Source organism: Castanea sativa, chromosome 5 (genome assembly GCF_040712315.1).
Source record: "Castanea sativa cultivar Marrone di Chiusa Pesio chromosome 5, ASM4071231v1".
NCBI lineage: Eukaryota > Viridiplantae > Streptophyta > Magnoliopsida > Fagales > Fagaceae > Castanea > Castanea sativa.
Window position 1 is genome coordinate 43,682,622 of NC_134017.1, and position 27,311 is coordinate 43,709,932.

At 38.1% G+C, this 27,311-nt stretch overlaps 1 long non-coding RNA gene across 1 annotated transcript; it reads left to right on the forward strand.

Moving 5' to 3' along the window:
* Window positions 1–16,291: 16,291 nt before the first annotated feature.
* LOC142636825 (uncharacterized) lies at window positions 16,292–18,690 on the forward strand. Its single transcript, XR_012844404.1, has 2 exons — window positions 16,292–16,533; window positions 18,028–18,690. It is a non-coding gene; the product is annotated as an uncharacterized LOC142636825 (long non-coding RNA).
* Window positions 18,691–27,311: the final 8,621 nt, after the last annotated feature.

Consider the following 27,311-nt stretch of genomic DNA (forward strand, 5'->3'; position numbering starts at 1 on the left):
GGGAGATATAGAAGTCCAAAGGCTCCCCCATGTAGTATTTTTCCCTTTAATGTCCATACTTGAGGGCGGGGTTAGGTTCCCAGTAGATCCCTTGTTACTTAGGATCCCTAGTTTTTATGGCATTAGCCCCAACCTGTGTTTACCTAATTTTTATAGGGTAGTCAACTGTGTGGGGTGTCTCAACCGATTGTAAGGCCTTAGACTTAGCCACCACGACATCAACTTCTTATATGCCATTTGGGGGAGTTTGAAGCTTGGGTATTACCTTCAAACCTGAAACACAATGGTTAGGTTGATATCCTACCTCCCCGACTCCAATAGGAACTCGACGAGGGAGCATGTGAGGGTGAGAGAAAAATTAATTGAATGGTGAGCTGACTTGCTCGACTCTCCTTGCTAGATAGGTCTATACTTTCTTTTCCCCGATTCCTTAACATACACAAATCGTGTTCCCCTCCCCCTTTTGTATTTTATTTTTTTAATATGCGCATTGTCATTTATTTCTTATCTATTTCATATGCACATGTCTCTCCCTCTCTTTTTTAATTATTTTCTCGGCATCTCACTAATTCGTACCCCCTCCTTGACTGTAGTTTCTAAGAAATTTCGGCTGGATATAAACGTAGTGCGAGTTCAGGAGCTTAACTTCGTCCTTTGCTCGGAGATATTCGTACACTACGACGGACAGTTAAGTACTTCTCACTTGATCTTAGGCGGCGTGCCCTCCTACACAAGCTACCAAGATTCATCGAGTGCTTTAATAGTCGGCAACCCACTTCTATCGTACCTGGACGTACGATTGCCTGGATTCCTGTTGCAAGGAATCACTTTAGGGGGGAAGCAAGGCATTTAGGTCCCTATTAGTTAGACACGACTTTCTTGAACCTATACAAGACATTTCGAGAGATACCGTCTACCAAGGTTAGGCGGTACATTTTCCTTTGGAGGCCTACATTTTAGGAGACCCTACAGAAGAGGATCCAATTGTTGATGAGGCAATTCCTGAAGAGCCTGTTCTACCTAAACTAGTAGAAGAAATGGTCCGGAAGCGCTCCATCGCTTTGGATCGTTGGTTTCCAGCCGCATAGGCTTTGAAGGGTTAGGCCGCCGCTCGGCTTACTCCCCAACAAACTATGCCCCCTACTTCCCAACAACAGAGGAAGTGGCAAAAGGGTGCCAAAGGCGCTACAGTTCCCCCACTTGCCACCTCCCCACTCTAGCCTTGGGTCGGGTAGCCACTCAACCGACTAGTAGGACCCCCCAAGAGATAGCCTGTGAGCCAGTCGATCATAATTGACTCTCAACTGACGGCTTCTTCCTCGGGTTTTGCTGCCAAGTGGGAGTGCTCCTTCCATCTAGGGGACAAGGTCTTGCCCTTGGATTCTTATGTCCGGACAAGGAAGGTAGGTATAAAATAGCCTCGTGTAGGCCTTATTGCTGCTTATTGATCTAGAGCACTACTTTTGCTGTAAGGATGATGACCTCGTCCTAAAAGTGAAGTGGCACACTATAACGGTAAGCTTTTATTTGTCCAAACTTTTACTGTTTTGTTGGCTTGGTTCCTTTCTTTTCCTTCACATACTTCTCATTTTACAAGTGTTATCAATCGAGCTAGAATAGCTCCGCCTTGCTTTTCTGTTGTCTTAGGCTATCCAATTGACCCATGTGGTGGAGGGTTGGCTAAAGGGGGCACTGGAGGAGGCCGACAAAGAAAAGGTCCTCAGGCAGGTAACGAGGCCAGCCTACAAGAGAAAACTCTAGGGCTAAATGTGATGGAGCGGTGGGCAACTACTATCAAGAAGGCACTAGAGTTGGCAGAGCAGAAAGCCAGTGATTTTCAAGGTAAACTCGGGGGATCGAGCTTAAGCTTGCAGACTGCCAACCTCCTCTTTGTTTGGGACAAGGAGCTCACCGACCTTAAAAGCATGGAGAATTCTCAGAAGTAGACCTACTATAATAAGGGTTTCAGTAACGCTAAGAACTTGGCTGGCCGCTTGATCTTTCAGGCCCGAAAATTTGGGGTCATGGAGGGTTGGATGGCTGCAATTGATGTTGTCGACCTCCCGGAGGATTCCCCTTTCAAGTGTGCTGACCGAGTCCTACTGCTAGAGGACCCTGAGGTTGAAACCCAGGGCGAAGAGTAGGGCGAGGAAAACAGCGATAAAGATGAAAGTACGGAGAGTCCGAAGACTAGGGAGCTATTAGAGCAGATTAATTCCCATGTAGTGGTGCTGGATTGTGTTATTATGAATATTTGTATTCTTTTCTATCCCTTTCCCCCTTTTCCTTTTTATTTTTTATTTTTATTTTGATTGATATTCTATGTATTTTCTTAAGTGAATTGATACCCGCATACTAAACTTTTTTTAAAAAGTTTATTTGAAACTAATGGTTTTAAGTTTTCCCTGCTTCATCTTTCATCTTTCCCTATCTTATCATGATTATATGAGAAGGGTTAATACCAAAAATTTACTTTCTTCAAGTTTTTACTCATTCTGTAACGGCATCAATATGTTGATGTTCATGCTGAAAATTGCTTAAGTGTTAACGTTAGGTAATGGAATAATTCAGACATTTGGTAACAATATCAACATTTTGATATAATGCTAAAAATTGCTTAAGTGTTATCGTTCGGTAACACAGCAAATAATTTCAACAATCATGGTTCACTGTTCTCAAGTGTCCTCATTAGATAATATTGAAGATGCACTTTATATTCCCTGATCAGTAATTACATGTAGGAATGTTTGGTGATTAAAGGTCGAGTTTATGCCATGATCCATCTTGTGAAACAGAAAAATTTGTTGAAGTTCCCACATGGTCGGTGACTAGAATTAGGCCAAGGCTATGTTTCTGTCCTTAGGAATATATTAAGGTTTCCACATGGTCGGTAACTGGAGTCAGGCCAAGGCTAGGTTTCTGTCCTTAGGAATGTGTATTAAGGTTTCCACCTGGTCGGTGACCGGAGTCAGGCCGAGGATAGGCTTCTGTCCATAGAAATATGTATTAAGGTTTCCACCAGGTCGGTGGCCAGAGTCAGCTCGAGGCTAGGTTTCTATCCTTATGAATATGTATTAAGGTTTTCACCTGGTTGGTGGCCAAAGTAAGGTAGAGGCCAGGTTTCTGTCTTTATGAATATATGTTAAGTACATGCACAGGCACTTTACTATTTACTCATAATCTACACAAGATCTTTTAACTGAATTTCATCTACTTCCACTGTTCTCGTCAGCCTACAAATTTAGACACGCATCCTTGAACTTCCACTGAATTTCATCTACTACACTACATTCATGGGAGTATTTATTTAGATTACAGACGTTCCATGGTCAGGGTAGGGGTCTTTCTTCCATATCTTCCATGTAATAAGCTTCTACTCTGGCCGTAGCTATCACTCAGTTGGGTCCTTTCCAATTTAGGGCCATTGTGATCCTTCATACTCCTAACAGCCTTCTACAAAACAAGGTCTCCTGGCACAAACTCCTGAGGCCTCACTTTCCTGTTATATCCTTTAGCCAACTTTTGTTGCTAGTCAGCAACCCATACTAATACCACATCTCCTCATTCTTCTAGGGCATCCAAGTTCCTGATCATACATTCATCATTATGGCTTTGCATAAAGTCTACAACCCTCATACTCGATAAGCTAATTTCTATCGGTATAACTGCTTCGATGTCGTAGGTCATGGAGAAGGGCGTCTCACCTATTGACCTTCTAGAAGTCGTTTGGTATGCCTACAGAACATTAGGCAGGTCTTTGACCTAGTTTCCCTTCACCCCCTCTAGTCTCTTCTTCAAACCATTATCGATCATCTTATTCGTTGCTTCAGCTTGCCCATTGCTCTGAGGATATGCAGGCGATGAGTACTTGTTGGTTATCCTGAGGCTACCACAGTACTCCCGAAAAATCTTGCTATCAAACTATACCCCATTGTCGGACACCAGTGCTCAGGGAACTCTGAACCTTGTAATGATGTTCTTCCAAACGAATTTCTTTACATCCACATCCCTAATATTTGCCAAGGTTTCGGATTCCACCCATTTGGTAAAATAGTCCGTCGTGACCACCACATATTTTCTATTCACTGAAGCCTGAGGGAACGGCCTGATTATATCTAGCCCCCATTGGGCAAAGGGCCAAGTATTGGCGATTGGATTGAGATTTTCCCCTGGCTGGTGCAAGATAGTTGCATGTCTTTGGCACCACTTCTTGTTGCACATTCATGCACTAGAATCCCTAAGTCATAGCTCGGCGTGCGAGTGACCTACCCCCCGAGTGGTCACCACATATTCCTTCGTGAAGCTCAGCCAATAACTCGGTGGTTTTGTTGGTGTGAAGGCACAGCAAGTATGGTCCTCTAAACGAATGTTGGTACAACCTCTTATCTTCGGATAACCAAAAATGAGCTGATGTTCTCCGTACCTTCTCAGCTTCTTTGAAATCCCTCGGCAAGGACCCATCAGATAAAAAGGCTATGTATGGATCCAACCAACTTGGCTCTAACTCCGATGTAGCTACTATCAATGTCTGCTGTTCTATGCTCGGTTGCTCTAATAATTCTATAGTAATCATTTGGGGTATGTAGTCATCTAAAGAAGATGCTAACATAGCTAGAGAATCCGCATGACTATTCTAACTTCTCGGCACTCTGACCACACTAACTTTTTGGAGATTTACTCGTAGATTCCTGACCAACTTTAAATATTGTGACATACGATGATCCCTTGCCTTGAAACTCCCCTCTATTTGACTTACGAGCAATCTTGAATCCAAGAACATCTCCACTTCTTTTGCTCCAAGTTTCTTCGCTGCCTGCAGCCCCGCGATAAGGGCTTCATACTTGGTTTCATTGTTCGAGGCCTAGAAGCCCAGCCTAAGTGACTTTTCCAACTTTACTCCCTCGGGTGACACTAACACTATCCCGACCCCCGATCCTCTTGCATTAGATGCTCCATCCACAAACACTTTCCATTGTTCAAATTTGACCTGACATATTCCTATCGAGCCTTAGAGAGGAGGGGTAAACTCAGCCATAAAGTCTACAAGCACCTGTCCTTTAATGGAATTCCTCGATTTGTAACGTATGTCAAACGTCCCGAGTCTCATCCTCCATTTTGCTATCCTCCCCGTGAAATCCGACCTTCTTAACAATGATTGCAAAGGGTACTCGGTTAGTACCCATACTTAGGGCTATCCAACACTTACCTGGACTTGAAGAATCTGACTGGCTTGACGCTCTTCGACCTGATAACCGCCCAATCTGAGCAGTGGTTCGGCCAGCTACGGGTCGCCGGCGCGAAGACTTGATGCCATCGGTTCGAGTCTTAATTTGCCTGTCTGAGAAACCGAAGCACCCGACTTGCTCGATCATATCTCTCTTCCAGTCGCAGATCTCGTGTTTTAGCAAAAATTCGATAAGCCTAAACTCAAAACTCTGCCGATATAAAGAGATCTCGGTTGGATCTCGACAAATGTAGTGAGATCTTAGCCAAAAATATCGAAGGATATGGAGGAATATTGGCCAGATCTATCAAGATCTGGCAAGATTTCGGCCAAAATTCGTCGAGATCTGTCGAGATCTGGCTAGATTTCGGCCAAGATCTGGCCAGATTTTGGCCAAAATTCGGCCAGATTTCGACTCTTATAGCGAACACGAAATTGATCGATATGCACCTGAAACCGACAAGACTTGATTCGGCCGATCCGAAGCTCATACAGGTCAGTTGCGGGTTATGATTTCCCCCATTCAAGTTTGTTGGGTCGAGTTTGGGTAGGAACAAACCCGACCCGGATCGACCCGTGGACACCTCTACCCATACTGTGTAAGCTTGGAAGTAGTATGGTAGTTTCCTCGTGGCATGTACAGGGCTAGGGCCATTTTCTCCAGTGGCAAATACCACATCTCTACATCCACCAAAGTTTTGCTTAGGTAATACATAGGCCTCTGGGTCCCTTCATGCTGCCTAATCAATACCAAACTAACAGCATGGTTGGAGACTACTAAGTACATTTATAAATCCTCCTCTGGCTCGAGTCGGGATAAAATAGGTGGGTTGGCTAGATAAGACTTTAAGTCTTTGAATGCCAAATCACACTCTTCTGTCCAATGAAAACCCTTCCACTTTTTCAACAACTGATAAAATGGTCAACATCTGTCTGCTGATCTTGACACAAACCTATTTAGTGCAACAATCATGCTAGTAAGCTTTTGGACTTCTTTAGGGTTGTTAGGCGGGTGTAACTGTTGGATAGTTGTTATCTGGTCAGAGTTCACCTCTATACCACGCGTGGTGATCATGTATGCTAAGAACTTGCCCGATCCTACCCCGAAGACAAATTTCTCTACATTAAGGCGTAACTTGTGTTGCCTCAAAATATAGACCCACTCTCTCCCTTGTCTTAACCACCACATCATCAATATAAATCTCCACTGTTTTACCGATCAGCTCCTTGAACATGCGTATAACCATCCGTTGGTACGTAGCCCTTGCATTCTTCAGCCCAAATGGCATCACCGTGTAACAATAATTCCCCTCAAGCGCTATAAAGGAAGTCTTCTCCTAATCCTCGAGAGCTAAAGCTATTTGATGGTAAACTTGAAAGGCATCCAAAAAGCTCATCTGCTGGTGCTTAACCGTATTGTTTGCCAACTAATCTATTATCGGCACTAGAAAAGGGTGCTTTGGGCCTACTCGGTTAAGGTTAGTGAAATCGACAAACACTCTCCACTTTCCATTCTTCTTCTTAACCACCACCATGTTAGCTAGCCATTCAGGAAAGAATACTTTCGTTATGGCCCCCGACTGTTTTAACTTCTCCTCTTCCTCCTTTGCGCCTCCACGTGGGGTTTCGTGGTGTTGGAAAAATACATGTTTGTATCACATACAAAACATACGCAATGGAAATTAACGAATCTACTTCATTCGCAATTGATAACATGTACTATGTAAGTTTTAGAATTTAAGAACAAGAAAGCGTATCTTGGTGGTGTGAAATTCAAAACAAAAATTAGAAGTACTTGGGAACACTTAATCTTCACTCTAATTCCACTTAATGCCCAAGAAGTGTGGTCTCTTAATCAGTTTCCAATGAGAGAATAAGAGAGTGTCCAACACTCACATACAAACCATTTCATTCCTAGTATAATCTTAATGAAAACACTTATGAAAAGACTTATAAAATTCTGTATGTTTCTCTTCTTATATATAACTGATTATCTAATTGGGCTAGCCTTTTGGGCCATTCCAATTGGGCTCTAGTATGTGGCTTGGAGTGGGACCAAAAGGGAACAAATAAGACTCTAGCTCCAATGGGCCTTGGGCTTTTCTGTCAACTTTTGAAAAGTCCAAAGTTACCATTAATTATATTCAATACCAATATATGAATATAATTGCACTTTAGGCCTTATTAATAAATTATATCCCAAGACTTTATTATACATGCTACCCCTTCATTAAAATATTCGTAGTAATACAAAGTCGAATATAGTCTGCCACTTTGAAGATTACTACATCTTAATCTTTGAGTACTCAGTTTAATCCTTTTATGTTATTCATTATATATTTATGAAATTCAATTTCATAAATATATACTTTAGTAATTCCTTACTAAAGTGGTTGGGCCCAACACTATGAATAACCAAACCCATTAAACTTATCTCATTGGATAGGCCAGAGCACATGCCAAATGTTCCTTGGCTCGATGCGGTGTGTTCTTAAATCTTTCAGTTCCTTGACTTCATTTCTTTTGGATCACTGAGTTGTTCATGAATTGACACACTTGTGTTTCAGGTTGGTGTTGATCTTATGGAGGAAAGTATGTAGATGATTGGAGGCTTGCAACTGGTGGCTCGTACCTAGTGGCTCGTACCTAGTCTTCCCAATATGTGATCAATGAAGCGAGCTAGGTATAAGATGATACGTTCTGAGTGCCTTTTGGTTGGACTCTTCCTGATAATGGATCTAACACTTGTCTTTGCTGATTTTTAGGTGAGTCAAATGGCACTGGTTGATGCCAACAGAAGATCCTGGGAGGAAAGGATCAGGACTCTTGAGCTTGAGAACCAGCAGCATGATCCTCGATTTTATGCGAGTCAAGAAGGAAATACTGAAGGCAGCTCCTCTAGAGGTGGGTCGAGGAGGTCTTCACATAGGCGGACTTGGAGTCCCAATGATGTTTGATTTATGTTCTTAATTTTCCTGCAAAATAAGAAGAAGTGTTCCTTAAACAATAATTTCAACTTTTAGCTCTTTGCCCTTGGAATTGCTTGTGATCATGTAGAAACTTTAAATGAGACAAGTTTAGAATTCACCTGATGAGGTCTAGTAGTACCGATTTAAACTTATTTTGATTGGCTCTGATGGAATTTGCACTCATTTGAATGAGGCAGAGCCGAATGCCCCTAGTTTAGGAATGAATGCATGGTTTTTGGAAATCTTGAAATCTTGGTTTTTTATGAAATGATGATGATGGTCCTTTTTTTTTTTTTTTTGAAAATGAATGAGGCCTGGTTGAATGCCCCTAGTTTGAGAGATGTGTTCATGGCCTTGAAAAATCTTAATTTGATCAAAATTTTTTTTGAAAGTAGTGATGCAAGTGGTGATGACTTTTTTTTTTTTTTTAAACAAATGAGTAAGGCATGTTTGAATGCCCCAGTTTAACCAATTTTTTTTTTTGAGTGTTAAATAGAGTAAAAAACGGATCAAGAGAGTGTTCAAGAATGCAAAATTGTGTAAATGAACATTGGTAGAGCTGGGTGCCGCTCGGCACTCAGGGAGTGCCGTTCGACACTTTGAAAGTGCTGATCGGCACTTTTAGAGTGCCAAATGGCACTTTGTCACGCCACCATGCTTACACCATGGTGGGCTGACTCCTCACGGTTTTTCTATGTGTGTTTTGCGTTTTTAGGTTTTTTGAAAAATATTTTCTTCGTTTGTAACCATAAAATACTTTCCTACTCAGCTACAAACTCTTTGGAACTTATTTAAACCTGAATAAGAACTGATGTAGCTTACTTTAGTAATCTCTTCTGCAACAACTCTCTGCATAAAGGTTAGTAGGACACAATAATCACAAGCAAAAGTTACCTATAGCAAACAAACAAAATTTTTCTCATTCAAAAATCCAAGATATCAACAGATGGGTTCATAGCTTTCATTTCAGCACCAAGACTAATTTTACAGCCTTCAAACTAGAGGGAATCAAGGCTTTGAGGAATATCAAGATAAAGTGGGATTTTCTTCGTACTGCTGTGAGGTTCTAGGATATTGAAGATCATATATTCCGGTTTTAAACTGCTGAACTTTGTCCCACCATTGAAGAATTTTCAGCCATCCTTTGTTATGATCCTAGCAAGAAATCAGTAGCAGTTTCTTGTGATCCTAGGAATAGGGAAAATTAGTCTGATGCTCTAGGACTTCCTACTTCAATTACCAACACCATGATCGAAGGGTACATGGTAAATCTTCGTATAGTTCTTTCTAGATTGATCATTAAACGCGCTCATGGCGTGATGAACAACACGCAGAAGAATTTTGGCTTAGCTCTTTGCTTTATGAGAAAATTCTTGCTTTGCTTTGGCAGGCCTAGTTTTGTGGATGCTTGAGCTATAAGCATTGTGAATCAGATTAAAGATGGTGATAATCCCGTTTCTCTGATCTTAGCAGAAACTCTTATGGGATTGGACTCTGTATCCCATGGTGGAGAATCATAAAACTTTCGCAGGTGTCCCTTAGCTTTGCAAATATGGTTGATGGAAAGACTGGACATGATTGCCACGCCTTATATTGCCGATTATAGTCCTGGAAATTTTCTCAACAAGACTATCCTCAAAACTGAGTGTCAAACTGAGAGTGACTGAGTAAAATTTCTGAACAAGAAATCTAGTGCTTCCATTTGGAATTGTTATTAGTGGAAGTTCCCACCCCCTTTGTTGCGGTCTCCGAGATCAGATCACAGTTTCCTAGTTGGGTTAAGGAAAGCGACTTTCTACAAGGCTGATAGACTCTTGAGGTATTTCCAATATGAGCAAGGAATGCCTGGTGGAAAAAGAGGAAAACCTTTTACTCCTGTGGGCACGAATCCTAATTCTACAAAGAACATGTTGTTGGGCTTGGAGATGACTGACTGAGTGGATCAATCCTTTGTTAAGGTTCACTTTCAAAGGATGACCATAGACTATTCTAACTGGCTAGTGAACAAGATTGTGGACAAAGAGACTGACATGTTTGCTATGAGGAAGCAGTTCGTTAGAGACAACTGAGAAAGACATGAGACTGACAACTATGAATTTAAAAGGAGGGACCCAGATGACACAGTATCTAACAAAGATGAAAGTAATGAACGATCCAAGGAGAAAAGACTGAAGAAAAAATGACCATCTTATTTTTATGGCTTTGAACATGTTTATTTTTAAAAGTGGATGTGAAACACTTAAGTTTAAGAATTATTTAGGACTTTTAGGTTAAGGGCTCTGTTTAAGGTTTTTTGGGTTTGGTTTTTTTTTTTTTTTCTTTTTTTTTTTAGGCTTTGGTTTAGGGTTTGGGTTTAGGGTTTAGGTCTTGGATTTTGTGTAATGGCATGGTTTAATGGAATGGTTGAACTTCGGAAAAAATTTCTCTTCTTCTCTCTTCTTTTTTTTTTTTTTTTTTTTTTTTTTGTTTTTTTTTTTTTTTTTGCTTAATGGGTGTGAGAGACCTCGCCAAAAGAGTGCCTCTCAAAAAAGAGAGAGTTTTGTGGTGTGCTTTTTAGGGCACCTCTCTTTTTGGGTAAGTGGTGTGGAGTTGCCACTTATTTTTTATGTACAAAAAATAAGAAAAACTAAATAACAAATACATAACTGAATTGCTTGCTTCATTGATTAAATAAAGAGGGTACAAATTTGAAAAATGGAAAATTTCATGGCTTTGGGTCCTAGTTACAAACTACCAAAAATACATGCCTTTTTGTCCTAGTTCCAATCTACCAAAAATAAAAACAAAGATAAGACATAGGTCTACCTATCCATAGAAACTAAATTTGGAGGTTAGGTTATGGAATGGAAATGTGTTAGGCACCCATTCCATCCAGACAGAGTCTGGTCTTCTAGACTTCTGTGATCAATGTACAATTTTTATGCATGTCATGAATGATATGTTGAGCATGTGAAATACAAATTAAATCACACAAATTTATTATGAATGAAGCCTCTTCTTTTGAAAAGAATTAGATCTGTTTTAGTAGGTAAAAAAAATTGATTTTGATTTTTTGAAAGACCAGATCTGTTTTGTAATATGTAGGAAAAAGTGATTTTAACTTTGTGAAAATCAGATTTGTTTTGTGGTATGTAAAAAAAGTGATTTTTTGATAATAATATCAAATTTGTTTTTATGTTGTAAAAGAATGAAAAAGATTTAAAAAAAAGAGTTTCACTCATAACTTAAATTTATGCAACATGAATCAAATAAAACAAACACAAACACAATCATGTTTTATCTTTTTCTTTATTTCAAAAATCTGCATATGTTAAAGAAAAATCAGATATGTATCTAAGGAAGATACGAATCAGTTTTCAATTAAGAAAAATTTAGATTTGCATCTAATGAAGATGCAGATTCATTTTTGTTTTAAGAAAAAGTCAAATCTACATCTAAGGAAGATATAGATCTATTTTTTACTGAGAAAAGTTCTGATTTGCATCTAATGAAGATGAAGATCCATTTTTAATTTAAGAAAAAAGTTAGATCTGCATCTAAGGAAGATGCAGATCTATTTTTGTTTAAGGAAAAAGTCAGATCTACATCTAGTGAAGATGCAGATCCGTTTTTATTTGAGGAAAAAGTTAGATTGACATCTAATGAAAATGCAGATATGTTTTTATTTGAGAAAAAGAGTTGTTCACATGCAGATTATTGACATTCAAGAAAGAGATTATAACAATCACATAGAAAAATAATCATGCTTTAAACAAAACAATGGTGAATCATTCATACTGTGGATAAAAACATTCATCAATAAAAGAAGCATAACAAGGATAGGGTGATAGAAACAACTGCTTGCATGAGCACTCTTCGTTCTTGAGAGGATGTTTTAGGGTTCAAAGAAACTTCTTCAGTTATCTTTGAAACCTAAGAACCATAACTTCAGAGAGGATCAGCAAGTATTAGCAATTTGAGAGTCTCAAAACGTATGCCTCTTATAGCGTAAAAAAATGTGTTGAATTATGAGACCTAGCCTCTATTTATAGGGACTGGAGTGCTTAAAAAATAAGTAACGACGCTTAAAATGCGAATTGGGATGCATCCTTTTGCGAAAAGGTCGAAAAGGGTGTGCCCTATTGTCACCCGAAGGCTCTTGGGCAAAGCCCAAAAGATGCCAATTTGGCACTTTTAACGTGCCGTTCGGCAATCCAAAAGTGCCGAATGGGCTTTTGGACATTGAACGTACTTCTGTGTTCAGGTGCGTTTTGGACTCTCCTTCTAGGGTTTTTTGACCTAACCTTGCACCTAGACGTGTTTTCATCCTCCGTCTATGATTTTTTATTATCTATTTTCTAGATAATTTATCCTTTTTAAAACAATTATCTTGTAGATAAATATCCTAAAATAAATCTTGATAAAATTCAGATTATCTACAATTTTATTGTTATCCAATCATCCCTTTTATTCATATGCATGCAACCCTACTTTAAACACTAAATATCAACTAATCACAAAATTATTTAATAAATTTCAATTGTTTAACCAATCATAATTAATTTAAATTAATCGTGCGTGGTCAACTCTACCTAGACATAATGCATTTGGACTTTGTAAACTTGATCATGCGATATCTTTCGATCTATGGTTCGATTTAGAAACTAAACACACCGTTACGACCATTAGATTCTCAAGATCATTGTTATGATATGTGAAAGCTCGGATTTGTGTTAAAAACACAAAGTTGTTTAGACCTCAAATTAAAAAATTACAGCTAGATTGTTTTTACTCTAACTTATCTAAGTGCGGAAACAAGAGTAAATGAAGCGCAGTCAACCGATACTACTCTAGTGCATAAACATGAACAACAAACAATAAAAGTAAAGCACAAGAGTAAGGGAAGAGAGATGCAAACACAAGATAACACGTTGATGTGTTATCGAAGAGGAAACCGAAGAACTCGGAGAAAAACCTCTTTTCCACCCTCCAAGCGGTAAATCGATCCACTAGAGAATAAAATTGGAGTACACGAATAACAAAAGACCCTCCAAGCCTAGTCTACCCAATGTATTTGATGTTGGAAAAATTGGTTTTGCATCTCATACAAAACACACAGCGGAAGTAACAATCATGGATCTACTTCATTCATGAGAGATAACAAGCAACATTGAATTTTAGAACAAAGAATAGAAAGTGTACCTTGATGCAGTGAAATTCAAAATCAAGACTTGAGAATACCTCTAATATTCATCTTAATTCCACATGGTGCCCAAGATGTGTGGTCTCTCAATCAGTTTTTATGTACGTTGATTCTCAAAGACAAATCCTTCTTCTTTTTCTTGTAGAAAAAAACTATTTTCTTTCTTTCAATCGTACGTACATTCTAACTACCTTGGTAGTTAATTTATTTAATAACTCTTATTAAATAAAAACTGATTATCTAATTGCGTTAGCCTTTTGGGCCTACCCAATTGGGTTTTAGTTTGTGGCTTGAGATGGGACCAAAAGGAACAAATAAGAACTCTAGTTCTAATGGGCCTTAGGCTTTTCTGTCAACTCTTGACAAGTCCAAAGTTACCATTAATTATATTTAATACCACTATATAAATATAATTGCACTCTAGGCCTTATTAATAAATTATATCCCAAGACTTTAATAGTATCATTTGACCCCTCCATGAAATATCCATAGTGAACAAATTCATAATAAACTGTCACTTTGTAAACAACTATTTTATCCTTGAGTACCCGGTTTAATCTTTTAGTTATTCACATTTATTGAAATCCAATTTCAATAAATATATGCTTTAGTAACTTCTTACTAAAGTTGGCGCTCTGAATAACCAGTTTCCAATAAACTTATCTCAAGGGGATATTTCGTGTCTCTCTAAAAGGAGATTATGGATTCCATCTTGAGAATATGTGTTCCCTCAACACTACGTGTGGTTACCCAATATACTGAGGTTTTGACTGTGAATATTAGATCTCACTCCTGATATATCAAAGTAACCTACATTTCATGATCGGGTTCACTATCCTATCAGGATTGAAAGTCTATGACATTAGAAGTCGTGAGATTAATTATTCAGGTGATAGTTGTTGATTGAATAATTAATCTCACAGCGGTCCAGTTCAATATGTCTTAACTCTTAAGACACATCAACACATCAACTAGAAGTCTCCACTTCCATGATCAAGACAAATCATCTTAGTTGATGTGTTATAGTCTTCGCAGATGAAACGTCCAATTTCATCACCGACTACGAACTATATTTTGAGTTTACAAGAAACTTGTGATTTATATCTTCTGTAACTAAATCACATACAATGCATCTCTAGGGCTATGATAATGTCCTATTAGTTCATAAATAAATAGTCTCATATAATTAAACAATTTAATTATTTATGACATGCCAATAAATTGGATTTTAGGGCATAAACCCCAACACTTGAGCCCTCCAAGCTCTTGCTACCAACAGACTTCTCAGAGTCATGTCTTCTCTAGCTTTTTGGATCCCGTAATGCGCTCGATTGCATCCGTCAAGCCTCACCGGCTTCTTTTGGCAAATCCCCAAAGCTTTCCAAGCTCTAAAACACTCTCTACACTCTGAAAGGGTGTAAGTTGTGTTTGGGTACAAATCTCCTCTCAAGGTATGGCAATGGGAGAAGGAAGGAGAAGAGCCTACAATGATTTCTCACTAAGGATGGGTAGCTCTCTCTCTAAAAGATGGGTGTGTGTGTTGTTGAAAATCTATCTAGGGTTTTTCTCTCTGAATGGTCTCTTTTACTTTTGTGGGTAATGAGGGTATATATAGTATGGGTGAAGGGTAAGAAAGTCACACTTAAAAATCCTCTAGGCAGAGAGTTTTGCAGGTATCTCGCGGGGAGGCCTTACTCGCGAGAAACTTGTGAAATCGTCCAGGCTGGCACGACTCTTCAGCTTCCAGCATGTGCTTTTCACAGGTTAGCTACTAGCAAGATAGTCGCAAAATTCACTGATTCTTCATTTTATGCTCGATTCTTCACCAACTTAATACTAAACCAATACAATAAAATCCCACAAAATACAAGGAACAAATTAAAGCAAATGCAACACTTTTTGTCATGGAATAAAGCCAACATAAAACATAGTTGTAAATCACAACTTTACAATATGCAATGAATAGACTAATGCATGCAATGCAAGAACAAATTGATGCATGTGATGCAAGAACAAATTGATGCATGTAATGTAAGAATAATTTTTTTGGGTACATGGATGGTCACTCCAGTCATCTTCCGCGATTAAATCATGGGTGCAAAATTGAGTGTCTACAACGGGTAAATGGTGGGTTTGGGGAAATTGTGACAGGACCAATGCATGGTTGCCTACGTACCTCCTTGGTAGAAGGATCAGGTCATCACATTGTTCATTTTTTATTTGCCTTAACTTTTGCCTAGGCCGCCCTTTTGAGTTTTCAACCAAGCAGGCCCTCTCACTCTTTTTTTTTTTTTCATTCTCCTTTTGCATAGATTGCCCTTTCGGGTTTTCAACCTATCCTCTTTTTTTGTTTTTGTTTTTTTGAACAAAACTGGGAATGGAAATAACATAATTTACAACTACTTCAGACGTGGTGCTATGAGATTAACACCTCAAACGTGGTATTTCTTCAATTGATCCATTTTGGTTGGTTTAGTGAAAGGGTTCATATCTAAATCCATCAACCTTACTTCTCCCCATAAATATATCAACTTGGCAATGTATGGACCTGCCCAATTTTGTTTGAACTTCCTGTTTGCATCTTGGATCGAGGCTTAGATCTCTTTTAGCACTAAGAGCCTGTTTGGATGAGTGGATTTTTGGATCATATCACTCAGTTTTCATAACTGAGTTCTCAAAACACGTGGGTCTAACAAAAAATTTTGTGTTTGGCTTGATTTTCAACACTTGTTTCCATCACTCAAAACTCAAAAATTTGAGTTAGAGTGATGGAAATAGGAACAGCAAATGGGTGTTTTCAAAAACTGAGAACTGGTTCTTAGTGGCACCAACGTAAATATAAGGACTTTGTGGGGCCTATAACTTGTGTTTTGTCAAGTCAGCTCAGAAACCATGTGATATTACCACTGCAAATTTGGGCGAAGACCATTTCTCACTTCCCTTAAAATATTTCAGCCAAAATTTTCCCTCTTTCTCACTTGTCCCTCTCCTTTTTGTCTCACACTTCATCTACTCCATCAAATCTCAGCCTCTAGCGATCGAAACCAAAGCACGAAACCTAGTTGATTTCTCTACATCTGAATCAGAACTGAAATAGTGAGTTAGAGCTTTGTCCATTGCAAAAACCATTTGAAGTCATTTATGTGATCTTCTCCCAGGTGCAGTATATATCTCTATCTCCCTCTCCATTGTCTATGACCATTGTATGATTTGGGCATTGTGGTATAATTTTTGTTTTATTGATTTTTGCCCACGGGTATTGGCGAGTGTTTTGAAGTGGGTTTTTCTCCATGGACTCATCTTTGATCTTTCTTTCTTTTTATAATTTCTGTTTTATTGGTCTGCACTTGGGTCTTTCTTTTCGTTATTTGTGTTTTATTGAAGTGGGTCTTTCTTTCTTTCTTGTGGTATGAAATTGCATGTAAGAAATTAGTAGAGTACAAACCTTTTGAGACTTGAATTTATGTGACCCATTTGTTTAATTGATGAATTGAAATTGCCATTTGTTTATATCAAACTGCCATTTGTTTAATTTATTTTCCTGCCTTTTGAGATTCTTTCACCATCTGCAACAAATAAGATATCATAAGATGCCACACAATGTTTTGCATAAAGCAATGTTTTGTTCAGGAAATCAGAATAAATCATTCGAGGAGCATAAAGGCATCATTAAGCTAAATATTATCTTCTTTAGCACTCTACTCGGACAGAATAACGTAACCATATAAGCACAGAAAAAAGAGAGTAGAAGACATAGAGAGATATGAATCATACTTATCATAATCAGCCTCAAGCTTAATTAGTGGAGCAAATACATTTTCCACACCATCTATCACTTTTTACATGAACCCCTTGAGAACCAAACATTTGATACTCGTGGATAAAGATAAAAAGAGATGCCTTTGCCATTAAAAAATTCATATAAGTAGTATAATTCTTTGCAACTTGTACACGCAATTGGTATTTTTAGTCATTTCGTGCAGTGGGTACAATACTAACTTTGGCCACTGCTTCCATTAACAAAAGCCTACTACTAGTCTTCTTTCTAATCAAATTTTGAGATATATAGTTCCCAACTATTCATCTTCATCAAAGTGGTTGTAGTCCTGTGACTGATTATGAATGTGTTTACTCATATTTAGCTACCACTTTGTACTGGCTCACTTTCCACTTTATAGCGAATAAGTTGGATTGCATAACTGCAGCATTACTCCCTACTCTATGGAAGCACCTTGATCTTATGCAGTCAACTTTATAACATTGTGCATAGGTGTAACATTTGTTATCATTTTACCAACTGGAAGTTTTGAAAGATATATTGCACAAAATTCTGTCACCTTACATCATTAGCATATGTAAAAAATGAAATAAAACATGTCTACCATACCCCAAAGCTGAACACTCTAACCCTGTTGCTGGATTTTGAGGTTCCTGTCCTTTCTACACCTATGTAATGCTAATGCCATTTAGTGATTCTTTTATATATATATATATATAAAACATTCATTCACTATACCTTGCACTTGCAGCAGCCTTTGAGAATATTTTAGCTGAACACTTTATGTGGTAGCTTTTTATTCCTTTTGTCTTCTTTTGTCTTGTTTTCCTTTATGTAGGTTCCTATTACTAATTGAGTGATGCTATTCTTGTAGGGTCCTATTACTTGGTTGATTCAAGGTACCCCATTGGTACATCGTTTCTTCCACCACACAAGGCCACCTGATATCATGCTTAGGAGTTCAGGAGGAGCAATAGGCAATCGGCATCGGGGAAAGAGTTGTTTAACTATAGACACTCTTCATTGCGCATGGTAATTGAGAGGTGCTTTGGAGTCCTTAAGGCTTGCTTTCCCATCTTGAGTTGCATGGCAAACTATAAGGAATCTCGTCAACGTTTGGTTGTTTCTGCGTGTTGTGCGTTACACAATTTTATAAGCATCAATAATAGTAGAGATGAAATGTTTAACTCATGGGAGAACCTTGACGTTAATAGAATTGATGTACAAGTTGGAAACAATGGGAATTCTCTTGAGTTGAGTGCAAGTGCTAAAAGGAGGCACGTGAGGGAGATGTCTGATGCGGCGAAGAGGGCAATGGGTGAGTTTAGGGATGATGTGACTGCCTGCATGTGGGAGGAGTACGCGCGACGTCAAGGTTGATGGTGGGAACGTATATAGATTCACCGCTTTTTGTTGGGACTTTTGTATAGAGTTGTAAAGTTGTGATTTACAACTATGTTCTATGTTGGCTTTATTTCATGACAAAAAGTGTTGTAATTACATTAATTTATTTCCTTGTATTCTGTGGGATTTTATTGTATTGAGTTTAGTATTAAGTTGGAGAAGAATCGACCATGAATTGAAGAACAAGTGGATTTCGCGAGAAGCTTACGAGAAGCTAACCCGCGAAAGAGCCACATGAGAAGCACATGCTGGAAGCTGAAGAGTCGTGCCAAGCTGTCAATTTCGTGAGTGTCTTACGGGTAAGGCATTCCCATGAAATACTCGCGAAACATTCTACTTGGAGGATTTTTAAGTAGGACTTTCTTACCCTTCACCCATACTATATATGTCTTTATTACCCACAAAAGTATGAGAGGCCATTCAGAGAGAAAAACCCTAGATAGATTTTCTACAACACACACACCCATCTTTTAGAGAGAGAGCTACTCATCCTTAGTGAGAAATCATTGTAACCTCTTCTCCTTCCCTCTTCCATTGTCATACCTTGAGAGGAGATTTGTACCCAAACACAACTCATACATTTTCAGAGTGTAGAGAGTGTTTTGGAGCTTGGGAAGCTTTGGAGATTTACCAAAAGAAGCCGGTGAGGCTTGGCAAATGCAATCGGGTGTAGGAGCTTGGAGGACTCAAGTACATTGGGAGGACTCAAGTACATTGGGTAGACTAGGCTTGAAGGGTCTTTTGTTATTCGTGTACTCCAACTTTATTCTCTAGTGGATCGATTACTGCTTGGAGGGCAACGGAGAGGTTTTTCTCCCAGTTTTTCGGTTTCCTCTTTGATAACACGTCTTGGTGTTATCTTGTAGTTGCATCTCTCTTCCCTTACTCTTGTGCTTTACTTTTATTGTTTGCTATTCATGTTTGTGCACTAGAGTAGTTATTGGTTTATTGTGCTTCATTTACTCTTGTTCCACACTTAGATAAGTTAGAGTAAAAGCAATCTAGCCGTAATTTTTTAATTAGGGGTCTAAACAAGCTCTTGTGTTTTTCACACAAATTCGAGCTTTCAAGAGTTATTACCTCTACCTATGACTTTTTGTGGGGACTTTTGTATAAAGTTAGGTACCGTGACTAGAAGTCACTTAGATACATGATGCATTCTTTCGGATATTATGATGCATTTTTTTGTAAATTTACATTAACTGTGAACAATGATTACATGTAATGGCTTAATGTCAATAACCCATTGACAATTCTGATGTAATTCCTTTTGGCAATGTAAAAATAGGTGTATCTAATACCTATTGGTAATGTAAGTATAGGCGGACATGCTTATATGCAATTGTATGTAATTCCTTTTCACAATTAATCCTTTTATCAACGACCATATAATTGTGTATGTGATATGGTTACAAGTGGACAATTATATATTCTTGTGATATTATAGGAGGACAATCATACATTGTTGTGATATTGTGTATGTGATATGTTGATGTTATGGATTTGATATATCACCCTTTTTGCTTAAGAAGATTGGAGTTAATACGAACATGGAATATGAGTATTATGGACTATTATGGATTTGATATGCCACAGTTTCAGAGTTAATACTATTACTCATTCCCCCCTAGTCATTCATTTTAGAAAAAAAAAAAAACATTCCCCTCAGTAGTTACTTTTAGGGATCCACTTTGGCGTATCAAAAATAATATAATTACAATTAAAATGCCCATAGTTTGCAAGTCCATCTTGAATAAAGTTGAACGCTATCAACATATTATAGAAGTACAATGTCATACATACCATAATCCTATTACTACTTACAATACCAAAAAAAAAAAAAAAAAACATGATGTTGTACCATTATAATACAAATGATCTCCAATGTAATAATACAAGTCTAGCTTATTATGCACATAACCAACTCATCTAGGCAAACACCTTTTTCTGCTACTAACATCCCCAAACCTAGTAGACAAAATAAGCAGTACTCCAAACATCACCCATGATATTACTAGAGGTATCTTGAACTTCTCTGCTTTCTCTTCAGAAATCCTGTGCGCAACCTTGGCTCTTTCAGCCTTTCGTTTTGCAGCTTGCTCCCTTTCCAATGTTGCTTCTCCTATAGCACGTGCTTGCTTCAACTCTTCATTAGCAACTTCCACCTCGTGCTCCAATCTTCGGAATTTTGCTAACACAATAGGTGTTGTTGCTGCGCCACTCGTACAAGTGTAGGTGTCCAACCATTTGAAGAATTTACATTCATTGTCATCACCCTGTATAATCAAATATAGCACTTAAATAGCATTTCAACAAATTGGTGACTTAATGCATATAATCAATGTTTTACTAATTCTGGATGTGGTACTTACTTGTGTAAAATAGCAACAACCATAAAACCTCCTACCAAAAGTATGAAGTTTTAGGGACATCCTAAGGGTGCAATGGTCTAGGTCACACAGATGCCCACTGGTACTAGAGTAATAATTACTTGTTTCTGACTTTAGTAAGAACCTACCTCTATATCTATCACCAATACAAGAACACTTGAAACATTCTATACAAACAGTCTACAAAATCAATGACCAATACTATCTATACAAAGATTCTATACAAGCATGAATAAAGCAATCCAAATCCATAGTAATAGGTTCTCCAATCAAATTGGGCTTACATAAATAGAGAGCCATACGATTATTATAATGTTCTCTAACTAAAAACTTCTTAATAAATAAAAATAGCTGCTGTAACATAACTCCTAGGTTTTAGCTTTATTTTTCTATTCTTAATTTATATTGCTGCATCATTCTAGCTTGTCCTGTGTCACAATCAGATCCTGTGTCGCAATCAGAAAAGTTTTTAAATTCAGTGAAGCAACATACATCTTCTAATCAAGCTAGATAAGCCTTTTTTTTAATTTTTGGCTGAATAGATATTCCCAATAGTATGCTTTACTCCCTATGCTTTATTTCAACAAGCATGTGTACATATATATGAAAGAATGAGAGAGGGAAAGAGAGAGCATACTTCTAGAGCAATCACAGCATCAAACTTCCTGTCTTCCTCTACTAGCTTTTCTGTCCAAAAATCAAATTCAGAAAAACTTTATACCAGATTGCAATATTATGACACAACAAATCAATGTCAATTATGTTACTTAGTCTATGTCACATAGCCATTTAGTCCCACTTGAAAAGGGAAGTAACCATCCATTGTAAAAGATGCCACAGCTTACAATAGATAAACAATACAATTTGAATGCTTCATGGGAATGATATTACCATAAAGCCTGTCGTACAAAGGTAGTAAACAAGATTGGCACATACCAGCTGTTGTGCAACAGTACTCAATAGTTGAAGTCACTAGATCCAAATCCTACATGTTAAAAAATTTCCATGTTAAAGTCTATACAATCTAGAAGAACAAAATAAGTGTAATCCTGGAGAACCTAAATTGCAATTTATTAAGATTTTGCTTATAGATGAACGTTATAGAATAATCATTCAAGAAATTCTCAGTGCTTAGTGCCTAAGGAACTCTTTGGTTGTTTTACATTTCATCCTCCATTCCTCAATTAGTGATTGTCCAATCCAAACCTCCCAGTAGCCACAACCATGCCATTGTCAAATCCAATCACAATTGACCTACCAGTACACCCTGACTCCAAAAAAATTTCCAAAACACAATTACCAGATTCAGCAATAGACACATCAACTCATATACATGGTTTTGCTAATTGTTAATGTAAATTTTGAAAATTCAATTCAATTCAATTTAAAGACCTAAAATTGGATTTAATAGGTGATATAGAAACACAAAATCCCATAACTAATCCAAGCAAATATTTTTGATAAAAACAAAAGACAACAAACAAAAACTCAAAATTTAGCTTCAGTAACCAATTGAGTATGTCAAAAAAAAAAAACTATACTTTCTTTTTTCCTTTTTGTTAGTGGTAAAATTTTACACAAACTAAATTCATGTGATTTCTTTAATGATAAGCTTACCAATGTTTAGCAGATTACTCAAATGCAAGGCTTCAATTTTCTCAAACATACTACTCAATCAACTAGATACAGTCTTGAGCTATCTCAAATCAGATCCAAACAAAGCAGGGGAGATAGAGAGATAGAGTGAAGAGTGTTAGAGAAAAATACCTGGTTTGTTATGGGCGTGCATCGATGTGGGAGGCAAGAGGCGAGATGTGAGTGCAAAACACGGTGGCTTAGAGAGGGAAGTAAAGAAGAAGATGGGCTTCCACGGTGACTCAGTGGGAGAAGTAAAGCAGAAGAAGATTTTTTGTTATGGAGACGCAGGTAGCAATAGTAGAAAACACTGGGTAGTGTCAGTGGGTAGGGTCCACGACTTTGGCAAAAAGTTGTAGAGATATGTGATTGAGTTATGAGTCCAAATAGGTGTTTTGCAGTTTTTGAGTGAAGGTGAAGTTTGAGTAAGGAGTTATGAGTTTTAGGTTTCAGTTATAAGTTTTGAAAACTGAACTATCTCTAACTTCAAATCTCCCAACTTCAAATCTCTGGTTCTTACTTTCTTGTCAAAAGCTTTCCTAAGCCTCCTTTGATAACCTTGGATATGATACAAGGCCTTAAGTCTGTTCTCATCTAACATGCATAACTGCTCATATCTACTTTGCAGCCAATCTACTTCAGGGATTTCACTTCCAGCACTATTCTCAATGAACGAACACCTATTTCAATGGAGAGGACCGCTTCCATCCCATATACCAATGAATAAGGAGTGGCTCCTATGGAAGATTGAATTGATGTTCTATACCCCCAAAGTGCAAAGGGTAATTATAGGTGCCAGTCCTTGTAGTTTTCCATGCTTTTCTTCAAGATTTACCCTATATTTTTGTTAGCAGCCTCAACTATGCCATTGGTTTGAGGACGGTAGGGTGAAGATTTGTGGTGTTGAATGTTGAATTGTTGCAGCAGCTTTTCTGTTTCTCCTTTAAAATGTAGCCTATTGCCAAAAATAATTTCATGTGGAACTCTATATCTGCAAATGATTTTGGTCTGAATAAATTGAGCAACTTTCTTTGAGTTCAAAACCTTGTATGAGGTAGCTTCTACCCATTTAGTGAAGTAATCAATGGCTACGAGAATGGTCAGGGTGAATCTTTCCAATAATGTTTATCCCCCATGTAGAGAATGGTCAGGGTGATGTCATGGTATGTAATGACATGGGTGGCATGTGCTTCATATCTCCTTGGACTTGGCATTGATGGCATTTTTGAACATGAGCTGCACAGTCAGCTTTCATAGTGGTCTAGTAATACCCTTGTCTCATTATCTTCCTTGATAGCATGTGTGCATTCATATGTGGCCCATAACTTAATTCATGTAACTCTTCAATTATTTGTTGTGCTTCCTTGGAGGTCACACAAAGGAGATGAATTTCATTATATGATCTTTTGTAAAGTCTCTCACCACAAATAATATAATTAGTCAACAACCTTTTGATGGTCAATTGGTCATTTTTATCTGCAGATGGTGGGTATGTCCCATCCTTGAGGTATTGTAGTATGTTTGAATACCATTCACCTTCTCCATTCTTCTCCTCTTCTTTAGGCCCATCCATCATTGATGCCATTGTTGCTAAAGCATCTGCAATCTGATTTTGCATTCTTGGCACATATTGATACTGGATCTTGCTAAATTTTGAGGCCCACTTCTGAAGACATTCACAATAAGGCGTTAACCTTTCTTCTTTGATCTTCCATTTATTCTGAATCTGAGAGATTTTTAAGGCTGAGTCACCATATACTTCCAATTCTTTCACCCCCAAGGCCTAGAGCTGCTCGTAACCCCATGATGCAAGCTTCATATTCAGTGGCATTATTAGTGGCAAGAAGGTTGAGCCTACTAGAGAATGGGATGAGTGTCCCGTTTGGAGAAATTAAGAGCTCCAATACCATTTCCATTTTGATTTACCTCTCCATCAAAGTACATCTTCCATGATTCTACATCGATTCCCATGATATCTTTATTCAGTAAGTCCCCTTAGATCTCTTCAGCTTTTTCTAGCAAACAGTGAGCTAAGTGATTGGCAATTGCTCTTTCCTTTACAGATTTCTGAGTCACATATTTAATATCAAACTCTAATAAAAGCAAAACCCATTTATCTATCTTCCCATCTTGCATAAACTTCTCCCTTAAATATTTCAATGGGTCCATTTTTGCAATCAACAAGACCTTGTAAGCAAACATATAATGTCTGAGTTTGTGGGTTGCCCATACAAGTGCTACACATGTCTTCTCTAGTGGTGAATACTTTTCTTCATAAGGAAACATCTTCTTGCTGGTGTAGCAGATTGCATTCCCTTTTCTAGTCTCTTTTAGGTATTGAGCAAGTAAAGCGCCCATTGCTGTATCCGTAGTTGTGAGATACAACGATAATGGCTTTTCAGGTACTGGTGGGACAAGTATTGGTGGCTTCATCAGATAGTTCTTGATCTTTTCAAAAGTTTCTTGGCATTGTTCATTCCACACTATAGGAAATTCTTTCTTGAGTAGCCGAAAAATTGGTTCACATGTCATAGTGAGCTAGGCTATGAATCTGTTGATGTACTATATCCTCCCCAGAAACCCTCGGATCTCCTTTTTAGTTCTTGGAGGCTTCATCTCTAAAATTGCTTTGATTTTATTAGGATCGACTTCAATTCCTCTTTGACTTACCATAAACCCTAGTAGCTTCCCGGATGTGACTCTAAAAGTGCACATCTTTGGATTCATTCATAACTTGTAGAACCAGATTCTTTCAAAGAACTTCCGTAAGGCTAGCATATGCCCTTCATAGTCTTTGGGCTTCACTATCATGTCATTAACATAGACTTCTACTTCTTTATGGATCAAATCATGCAGCAACTTGATAGCCGCACGTTGGTAAGTAGCATCGGCATTCTTAAGGCCAAATGGCATGACCTTGTAGCAATATGTCCCCTATGGAGTAATGAAGGAGGTTTTTTCCATATCTTTTGGAGCCATATCAATCTGATTGTACCCTAAAAATCCATCCATGAATGATAGCAAGGCATGACTTGCTGTGTTGTCAAACAGGATGCCAATGTGAGGTAATAGAAAATCGTCTTTTGGGCTGGCCTTATTAGATCTTGGAAGTCTACACACATTCTCACTCTCCCATCTTTCTTTGGCACCGGAATGACACTAGCTAACCACTTTGGATAGTTGACCACCCATCTAAATCCTGCATTGTACTGTTTCTTGACTTCTTCCTTAGTTTTAAGTGTCCACTCTGGCTTCATTCTTCTCAACTTCTGCTTGACTGGCTTCATGGTTAGATCTATTGGAATGCAATGCTGCACTATATTTGTATCAATCCCAGGAATGTCTTCGTATGACCATACAAATACCTCTTTAAAATGCTCTTGTTTTAATTCCTTATTATTAAGAGTTTCTTTACCAATTTAAGAAATAAAAACATTCAAAGCCAATAAATAAGCAGAATCAGAAATCATATTATAAGGAAAAGAGTTCTCAATAGACTCAATAGACTTAACTAAATCAGACTTAACAGGAATACTATCACAAACAAACTTAACAAGAATAGAAATACTAGTAGAAATAGACTCAATGGGAACAGAAACAATGTTCTTGGCGGGAGTGATTGGTTCGACGGTCTTGATGTTCTTGGCAAGAGTGACTGACTTGATGATCTTGATCTTCTTTACTGAGTCCTCCATGGGGTGGCCGGCTCCCTCCCATACCCAGTTCTTCAACTCAGTCGTGGCTTCAACAATGGTAGGTGGCTCCTAATAAGTTCCTTCTTCCTTCAGCATCAGCACTGGGGTGTCTTCATCCATATAATCTGTAGCTTCATCATCAATATCCATGTTTGTGTTCTTGTTAGTCACAAAAGCATCTAGGCGCTCTATGCTATCCATCCATTCATCAAACAAATCTCGCTTCCCTTTGTTGCTCAAGTGGGTGTGTTGAGGGAGGTGTTCTGACACGCCCCCTTCCATTTTCTCCTTATCATCTTCATGGTTCTCTAATTTTATGCTTCTAAGACTATGGACCATCAGTTTTTGGTCTAGAGCAGTTAATCTAGCATCTATGTCATCCTCTTCTTTAGTATACGGGGTCAGTGAGCCAGGTTCTGAATCGTAATATGATCCCAATTCTGGAATCTCTCTACCATGCTTGTCATATTGAGGACCTGACTTTGAACTAACATCCGTAATGCAGGCCCATAAGGGTAATCATCATAGTTTACATCATTGGCTTCTCCAATCTTCTTTCCTGCAGCCTCTAATACATTTTCCAGCCTATATTAATCACTCTTATTATCGCTCCACCTGTTAGCTTTTGCATCATCTTTGATATCTTCATCATAGTAGTCTACATCATCATCATAATCTTCATAAAAGAGCCCATCATCTTCATATTCTCTATCAGTAAAGGGTTCACTCTAATTATTGCCACTATATTAGATCATAATCTTCACTATCATTGCTTTCACTATCATTCTTGCTATCACCATCACCATCACCATCTCCACCATTGCTACTGCTACTGTCACTAGTATCATCACTCTTATTGTTGCTACCTTCATCATTGTCACTAGGGGCTTCTCCCCCTTCCTCATCTTCATCATTGGCTTTTCTTACTTCATACGGGCTTTTCAAGGCATGTTGACAAGCCTCTTAGTACTCTTCTTATTCTATATTACAAATGGCATCTCCAAGGAGCATAATCATGGCATCAGGGTCCATGT